Here is a 9,494-nt window from a genome sequence, read left to right as displayed (position 1 = left end):
TGGCCCCTTGTTAAGTGAATTTTAAATCAATGTTCTATTATCTTCCATAGACTGATGTCATAACAATTGTTTTTCTTTTATTTTGTAATTTTTGGCTGCCCATGAAATAATTTATTTATTTGTTTTCTTATAACTGCATTAAAGAGATTATAAAATATGTACAGGCTCACACTATGCAAATAAGTTGTTTGCATTGTCTTTTTTAGTTTTATTCATAGTTTATTTGCCCGCCCACAACTTCTTTTTTAACTGAAGTATATTGAGAAAACAGATTCCACTTCAGATATTTTGAAATTAGACAATAAAAGCATAAGGTATTTAAACCACTGTAGATACTATTTAAATTTTAATTCAAAATAAGATGATTATCTTAAGATCACATATATTTAGACTTTGATTTTCTGACATATTCAAATTTCCAGACCCCTAGGGCACTCCTAATAGCATGACAAGGCACAGAGTGAATGAATAAATAAAAACTATCCATATTTCACTATGGAGAATCCATAACATAGAAAGCCAGATTATCATATAAGCTACAAAGTTAAAATGACTGTAAGCCATGAAACTCTCGGTTCATTGTCCGAGCGCTTCCATTTGCCGGTGGGAAGCAGGAAGCGTGTCTTACAGTGTATCTAATCCTCTCTGGCAACCAAGTAGCAAGGAGGGCGGGATCAGTATGGAAAGTGTCTCAGAATAGTTTGGCTATCTCTCCAGCCTCCTGCATTTTTGTGTTCATACAAATCCCTTTAAAGCATCTGATCTCTTCCTTTCTGGAGTAGGGGAATCTTCTGATTAATATGCACAGGGCACCACATGGCTGCCCATCTGTGTGGGTCAGTTTCGAATCACTGAACAGGGCTGAAATTGAGTTGAAGTTTAGCCAAATCGCCAGCAACGATGACCTTCAAACCTGTCGTTGCTGGCTGACGGGCAACGCTGGAGAATTTAATTTGCTTTAGAGCTTACATCTCACATTTGCGTCTGAGTTCAAAATAAATGTATTTTGTTTATTGAACTTTGCTTTCCTGATTTTAAAGTTTTGGAAACGTTTCTTTAGGCTTACAATAGCAAACGTACCCAGGCAGTATTTTCCAATATCTGCACCTTCAGAAAGTCAATAAATTGATCAAATACTTTATATGTCCATATACTCTTTGGTAAGTGAAATGCTATCCTCCTCTTCTATTTTTCTCTCATAGTTAAAGAAAATTAATTTATGACTTTCTTGAGTAGTGGTTGACACACATCAACTAAAAGCAGGAAACTTTTTACTATCCAGAAAGACAAAAGCAAATAGAGGAACTCGATCTATTTAAGAAGTGGGATGGATGACCTTTAAAAACTAAATTAAACTAGTAAAATACGTATGTTTTGAAAGCAATCTAAGAGCTAAAATTTTCATACCAGTGTATTTACCTTTTTAATCTTCCATATTTGAGAAATAGATCTACAAATACCCTAAGGCATAATAAACCTAATTGTCTTTTTGTGCTCCTGCAAGGAACATTTTAACTTTTATAAAATTGAGAAAAGTATTTCCATGTCTCTAGATTTTCTATGTTTGCCTCCAGAATAAGTTTTGAATTGTCAGCTTAAGTACCAATATTTCTACATAGGAAGAGAGACAGTTCTAACACTCTTACATAGGTCATCACGAATATACTGAGTTCCCTTATTTTCCTTTCCCCAACTTAAAGATATCTAGATTATTATAAGATTTTGCCTGGGGATGAAAGACTAATACCATAAATTCAATAGACTATCTTCCAGGGCAAGATGCTATTCTAAATTGTAGGTGCTGAGTAGGTTCCTTCAACATTACTTTTTATTCCACAATTCAGACTGAGGAAGTATCCTGACTTTTAGAATGTGCTATTCTCATAAGAGAGTGTTAAAGAAAACATTAGACAGTGATAGTTTTTGAAACACAAAAGGCCATTTAGTAAGACAGAATATTCAGGACCATCACCACAGGTAGAGGGAGGTACCACCGCAATGGGGGAGAGAAATTGAGCTCTAACAAACAATGCCAAGGAGGAACTGACCACCAAGAACAGTGGGAGGTAGTGGATGGAAAATTGCCAAGAAACTCTAGCAAGTAGAAGGGGAATTGTGGATAAAACAATTACAAAAGAAAAACAGGGGATCAGAAATCACAAACAGGGTGGTGGAAGGCGAAGAAACTCTCCAGATGTGGAGGAGGATCAGGTATCAAACAAAGAGGAGGGTGGTTTCGAGGACTCCCACTTTGAAGGAAATTCTTTGCAGAAACTGGGTTTTTAGCAGAAAGTGTAGAGACATACTAAAGGAAGGTGGAAATTCCTGTCTGAAATTTTGGGGACCAAAGAAAATTTACCATAGGCAATATGGAGAATAAAGAGAGGAGCCGCATGTACTAATTCTAAAAGTCTGTGTTCAGAATAGCATAGGTATTGTCATTTACATTATATCAGGCAGTTTTTCAACTCCTTAAATCAATATTCTGGAGATGTATATTACTACAAGAAGAAAGACAACAATCAGTAATGAAACTAGCAGCTGGGATCTAAAATGATGTAATTCAAACTGCATACTCTCACTTGCCTTTCATAAAACTGAACATGAACTCTGATTGCAAACTCTTAAATGCTAAGAAATGTTTGGTGCTTGGTTCTGCTTTCAAGAGATGAAGTCTGCTCAGACATTTGTTTCTCTCCTTTCAGACCCTTACCTAAGGAAGATTTTTTTAAAAATTTATTTAAAGAGAGTACAAATTAGAATTAAAACAGAAAAAGTTACAAGTGATACAGATTTTCACTTAACAAAGTAATGTGAATTCCTCAGTGTTTGTTGTAATACATAGTGTTGTGTTCCAACCAGTTATTCATATTACCAGATATATGGTTGTAAAATTGGAAGAAGAAACGTATAAGAAATTAAGAAAGCAAAAAGGAAAAATAATTGAACAAAGGAGATGAAACAAATTAGAGCACTACCTGCTTCTTTCCATAGACCAGCAAAAATCCACATTACAGTTGTCCGAAACATCCTGCTTATATACATAGTTAAAGCTCTTTCCCCCACTCCCTCCCCTGTCCTCCTCCTAAATTCAGTAACTTCCCTTTTGAATAAGTTCATTCCCTTTTACCAGTGTCTATTGTACCCTTTTAGATTCCATTTTTTTTTCTCCAGGTTCTCATACTAAGGAGACAATAGGATGTTTGCACATACAGGTCTGATTTGTTTCACTTAGGAGTATGTTTTCTAGTTGCATCCGTTTACCAATAAAAGACTCAAATTTATCCTGTTTTATAGCTGAAAAACACTCCATTGTGTAAAACTCCATCTTCTTTATCCATTCTTCAGTTGATGAGCATGTAGCTATAACAAATTGTGCTGCTGTAAACATGGGTGCACATATATCACTATGACATGAAGTTTTCAGTTCTTTTGGAAAAATACCCAGGAGGGGAATAGCCAGCTTGAATCGGATCTCCAAGAGTCTTGGAGATTTAATCACCAAGTTCAGCAATGTAGCAGGATTCAAAGTCCACACCTAAAAATCAGCAGCATTTTTGTACACAATGAACACACTGAGAGAAAAATTAGAGAAACCATGTCTATCACAACAGTATCCAAAAAAATGAAATACTTAGGAATCAAACTCAAAAATGACGTAAAATATTTTTTTCGGTGACAGTTATGATACTCTTAGAAAAGAGATTGAAGAGGATTTGAGAAAACGGAAAAAATATCCCATGCTCCTGGATGGAAAGAGCCAACATTGTGAAAATACTCCCCAAATACAGATTCAATGCCATCCCAACGAAAACACCATTAGTGTACCTCACAGAGCTATAGAAAACATTCCTCAAATTCATTTGGAACCAGAGGAGACCCAGAATATTGCAAAAGCAATACTGGGAAACAAAGGAAAGGCAAGAGGTATCAAGATACTAGACCTGAAATTATACTATGAAGCTACTGTGCTAAAATCAGCATGGTACTGCCAGAGACAGAACTACAGATCAGAGAAACAAATTAGAAGATACAGACACAACTACAAGCCCAATCAGCCACCTTATCCTCAGTGGGAATTTCCTATCTCCCTCCGTGTGCATATGACTGGCGAGGTTTTGCCATAAGGAAAATTGTGCTAAATTCCCATAAACCTTTTTTTTTTTTTTGTCTCCTTAAAGTTTCCCATGGCCTATTTGATCGCCAAGATGTCACCCTTCATCCTGAAGTTTCTACTAAACACACAAGCCAGAAGTACCCTGTGGAAGTTAATCAGATTATTCCATACCAGTGATGATGTCTCCTATGGTTGTTGCCTAGTTAATTAAATGTCAATTTTAATGCAAAGTACAATTAATTTAGGTATACACATTTCAAGCAATAAAGTTTTTTTTAATAAGCCATTATTATAATCAATTCACTGCCTATTTATAAATATATATTTCACATGCACTAATATTTTGTGTTGCCCTTTCCTTCATAAATACCCAGGTTTGGCAAAATGGTATGTGGTCACCCCACTATTAATAATAATGAAGCCCTAGTAGCTCTGATTCTTATTTGCATCTGTCAAGGTCCCATCGCACCCCTTTTCCTACTCACTGAGCTATACAGGTGACGAATAGGGCTCCTTCCACCTGCGTCCCTTCTTGTCTCTTATTTTTTATGTTGAACTTTAGATTTCTGCCCTTCAAATTTTAAAAATGTTTATTCCTGTTAGTGCATGTTTGCTGCACAATGATTAATTCCTTTTGAGAGGAGGTACATATATCACATCTTAATTCTTTTTATGTGCCCTTCCTCACCCTTCACCCTCTCCCTCCATTTTTGGTCCCTTGCCCATTTGCAAAAAATATACCTCCCTCTTTCCTATTATCTTTCTTTATAATTTGCTCTTCAATTCAACTACACTTTGAGTTTCTAGTAGAAGAGAAACCTTATGAAATAATTGCGACCTTGAGAGCACTAATGCGAAGTGAACTACGTCAGACATACCAGCTTAAGCAGTCAGAGTTTTCCTCAACTTTGTGTGTTCAGGTATTAAGTTCTCAATGATATTTCACTCATCAGCCCACTTAATTTACAACCAATTTCATAGGCTCTGCCATCCAGTGCTTGCAACCTCCTGACACTGCAAAGTGTTCTATGCTCCTTGCTTATTTTTTTCCACTAAATCTGTCAACCATTTTTATATCTAGAAAGGAGCAAAACTAGCAAAAGTCAAAGATTTTGATTCTGATATTTAGCATTTGTTTACTCTGTGTAAACACAGAGCATATTTGTTTATTTTTAAATTACTTGGCAACTTGTTTTTTGTTTTTAGTGTATAAAATACTTTTTGATGGTAAATAAGCTATCGTATATGTACATTATAATACATCATTAGTTTTAAATAAGGCTTTCAATTATACAATGATAACATCAGGTTATATTTTTTATTTTATTTTTAGAAAACTGGCTATAATCAAATGCCTTGATGTATTCCTGTAAATATCTGCGTTTTTTAATTAGGTAACTAGAAATGAAATAGCTGAGGTTATATTTATACAAATTTTATATGTCAACAGATACCTTCCAAAATTCTACACTTACTGAACATTAATACTGCAGAGGAGTAACACACTTATTTTTAGCTATACCAACATTCTATATTTTAAATTATGCCATTTCATTATGAATACCTGGTATTTTTGTCATCTACTTAGCATTTCTCTTATAAATTTTTTAAATTTGCACCTTCAACCTTTTAAAATTTCTAGAGTTGCTTCTCCATATTCTTTGCCATCATCAACAACACTGTAAGATTCTAGAAACTTCTGGAAGTAGAAGCACGAGTCTTCCTCCAGGTGATGTATCCTACTTCAGGAATGCTTGGTGTATGCAGGATGGACTGAATTTGAGTTCCATCATGTGCCTCAGAGAATTCCTTGATGCGATGGCAGACCTAAGCATTGATATGTCCTGGTCATCACTCTCCTAACATTAAGAATATCTTATTAGTATCTTCCTTATAAAAATTCATTTATTGTGTGAAATGAATTATAATACATGTATGCATGTATACATCTACCTGCTTAATATAAAATTGCTCATATTAATATAAGTTTTGCAAATCTGTATGAAAGTTTAAAATGTAACAAATGTTTCAATATTTTTGCTTTGTTTCTTCCCTAGATATGGATATGCAAACACTTTTGCAAGTATTCATTTTTCATAATATTTAAAATTATTCAACATATAATCACTTATTTGAAGTAACTTCATCATATACAAGGTAATATTTTATTGAATATTTCTGCAGTACCATGTCATTGTCCTTTCTATTTCTCCATAATATTACATAGGAGACTTAATCAAATTCCAGTGTCAAATTTAAGGGTAACTGACACATTCATGATATTAAGTATTTACATTCATTGGCATGACTGAAGAGCCCACATAAGAGGTCCTTTTATTCCGCAATAAGCTAAAGTTCACTTTTCCAAATTATCGTGAATCTTCTTTCATATGGCTGATCAAATTTAACATCCAAAACATTAGGTTGTGGACTTTAATTTATTTGACAAGGTTATTTCATAGACTTTTACTTGTGCCTTAATGACTTCAACACAAAGTTTTGTCGAAGTTTTAATATTTCTATCTGGTTACAAAATTATGATTACAACATTTATAATTTTTTTAATTAAGTAGAAACTTAGTGACTTTTATACAAGTCTATACCATTCCAACTTAAATAGTGGAAAACACTACTGGACACCAACATAAATTCCAGTAGTGTTTCCGATGATTTTTCTATCTCCCATGTGTAATTTTTGTTTTAGTGTCCTGCTGTTAGGATAACATGTCATGTGCTGACTCAACATTTTGGGTCAGTTAAGCGGCAAATGAAAAGAGATAGCAAGTAACGCTCAGTCTCTGAGCTAAATGAAGTCACTGATATTACTATTATTCCTTGGTGAGGATGTGTATCCAATACCGTGTTCGACAGCCAAAGCATAAGAATGATGAGACACGGGACAAAAATACGAGTTACAGGAAAAATGACAACTTGCTATTATTATTCATACCTTTGTCTATTACAAAAACAGAATAAAGGTTTTCAAATATTCATGCCTAAAATTTATTGTTTTTTTGTGTTAAATTTGATTACAATGTGAGGTATACACAGAGGAAGGCTCTGAAAAACAACCCTTTCATTTAGACAGTAATTTTTTCTTGTGTTAATGCTAGCTTGAATTCCTGTACTTGTAAGACCAACCATGTCTTCCTCTGTTACATAAAATGATATGTTTTTTAATTTAAAAAATATGCTGAAAATATATCCAAACAACAATTTGCATAAGGCTTAAAATGTCTACTAGTTTTCCAAGTTTAACATTCATCTCATTTTTCCTTCTTTTTACGTACATCATTTACTGACAGCGCTGTGGCAAAATTTCTCTTTCTTGTTCCTGGAGGCCTAACTTTGCACCGGGTAGGCTGTTGTTCCCTCAGTGAATGTGTGCTCTGTATTCATCATGCTTTCCCTTTTCACTCGCCGAGATTTGCTGTTTATCCACATACTGTTTTATGTTGTTAAAGCAAGTAAGCAAGATAAGTTATCTTCATCCAAGCTGAACCACTTCTCTGTGACGGTGCCTACCTGTATTCCTTACTCTCTGTCTTCCGAACACTACCATCTAGGAAAATAAATATTCTTTCCTTTTGCACTTGAGTTATTTCTGTTTGTTTGTCTTGTGCTTATTTTTACAAAAGACAAACAAGTTGGTTCCCAAGTATCACTACAGGTTTGAAGGGATAGAAAAGTACATATCATTAGAAAGAAAGGAATGGCACCGTAACAGATTAGTCAAATATACTTTTATTAAAATCAGGTGAAATATTCAAACTTTATTTTCAGCTGAGGTGAAAAATGAATCTAACCATTCTCATGATTTTCCAATATTACCAAAAAATCAACTGAATGAACAAACATGTACTCATATCATCAGCCATGGACTCACCAGGGAGAAACAAGTGTCATGCCTTTTGATAAACATGCAACAAAAAGTGTTATGACAGATTGTTTCAATGTATGAAAATGCTCCAGAGATATTTCAATAGCAAGTTTCACTCTCTGTTCTTAGAAGATCTATCACACAAATATCATACCTTGCTTAACATATTCTCAGGCTGTGTTTGTTATATCTGGTGTCTATTACGCTCTGTTACAGTTTTCTACAATGTATTGCAAATCAACTAAAATAGTTTTATATTTTACCTTTTACTTCTTGTCTAAGTTACTCTTCTCTCATTGCTGGGACAAATACCTGACACCCAAATGAAGGAAGGAAAGGTTTATTTAGTTTACAGTTACTGGAAGTTTCATTCCACACTCAGCTGGCTCCAAGGCAGAGTGGCACATGGCAGAGGGCAGCAGTTCATGGCGGTGGCAAAGAGCAGACAGTAGAAGGGAGGAGCAGCAGCAACAATGGTCACAGAGAGGAAGTCTTTCTGTCTCTCTTACCCTACATTCAGGCTGTCCGCACCAGGCTGGGTGTAGCACTCACTTCCATAATTCCAGCAGACCCACAACCCCAGTCTTGAATCATGAATTAATCATAAACTATAGAACTGTATCTCAATGACTGCATGAAGACTTGGGGGGACAAACACACACCAACCATAACACTTCTCCACTCTCTGTATCATAAGAAAAGAGTGGGAGAAAAGGTAGTGATAGGCAATTTACTATTGTTTCATTAGCACATGGCACAATTCAAAATAAATACATCAAGCTCTTACGCTCTTGCACAGACAAAAACATTCTTTCAATGATAGTTCAGCTTTGAATATTAGCAATTATTTTAAATAAACATCTCTTGGGCATGTACAGTAGAAAAAAATGAATCAAAATAGAAATGTGTCTAGCAAACTACATTTAATAGCTCATATAGCTACAAACATTTAACCTTCATTTCAGTCTCAAGTTTGGAGTGTAATAAAGCAAGTGCAGACCATCAGCAACATGAGAAAACTGCTCAAGCTCTGTTGACACCATGTGTGGGCCCGGGCGTGAAAAGCCTGGACTCTGCCCCAGCCTTATGGGGGGGAGCCCTGGGCCTGACTGTGTGGCAGCGCCGTTGTTACTAAGCGCATGACAAGTTATTTAAGACAGTTAAATGCTAGGCAGGTTGCCACAGAAAGAGGAGTAGTTGGTTAAAAAATCAGCACAATATAAATCCATCCTGTCACAGGTCTACTTCACTTACAACTATTGATAATGAGCCATCACTGTTTAAATATCATTTGAAGCAGACTAACAATTAGATAATGAAGATGGCCGATTTACAAGTACACTTAGTATAGGTGGCTGTAAGCCCTTAATTCTGTAGAGTAGATGTCTTCACACAAAATAACTTATTCCTCCATCGTATATCAACAATTTTTTCATTCAATGTATATCTCCTCCATGTAGGCACATCTATACCAACATACATGTATAAATATATATT

The sequence above is a fragment of the Octodon degus genome, unplaced genomic scaffold, assembly GCF_000260255.1.
Source record: "Octodon degus isolate 3935 unplaced genomic scaffold, OctDeg1.0 scaffold00025, whole genome shotgun sequence".
NCBI classification, from domain to species: Eukaryota; Metazoa; Chordata; class Mammalia; order Rodentia; family Octodontidae; genus Octodon; species Octodon degus.
Note: the sequence above shows the minus strand (reverse complement) of the source record.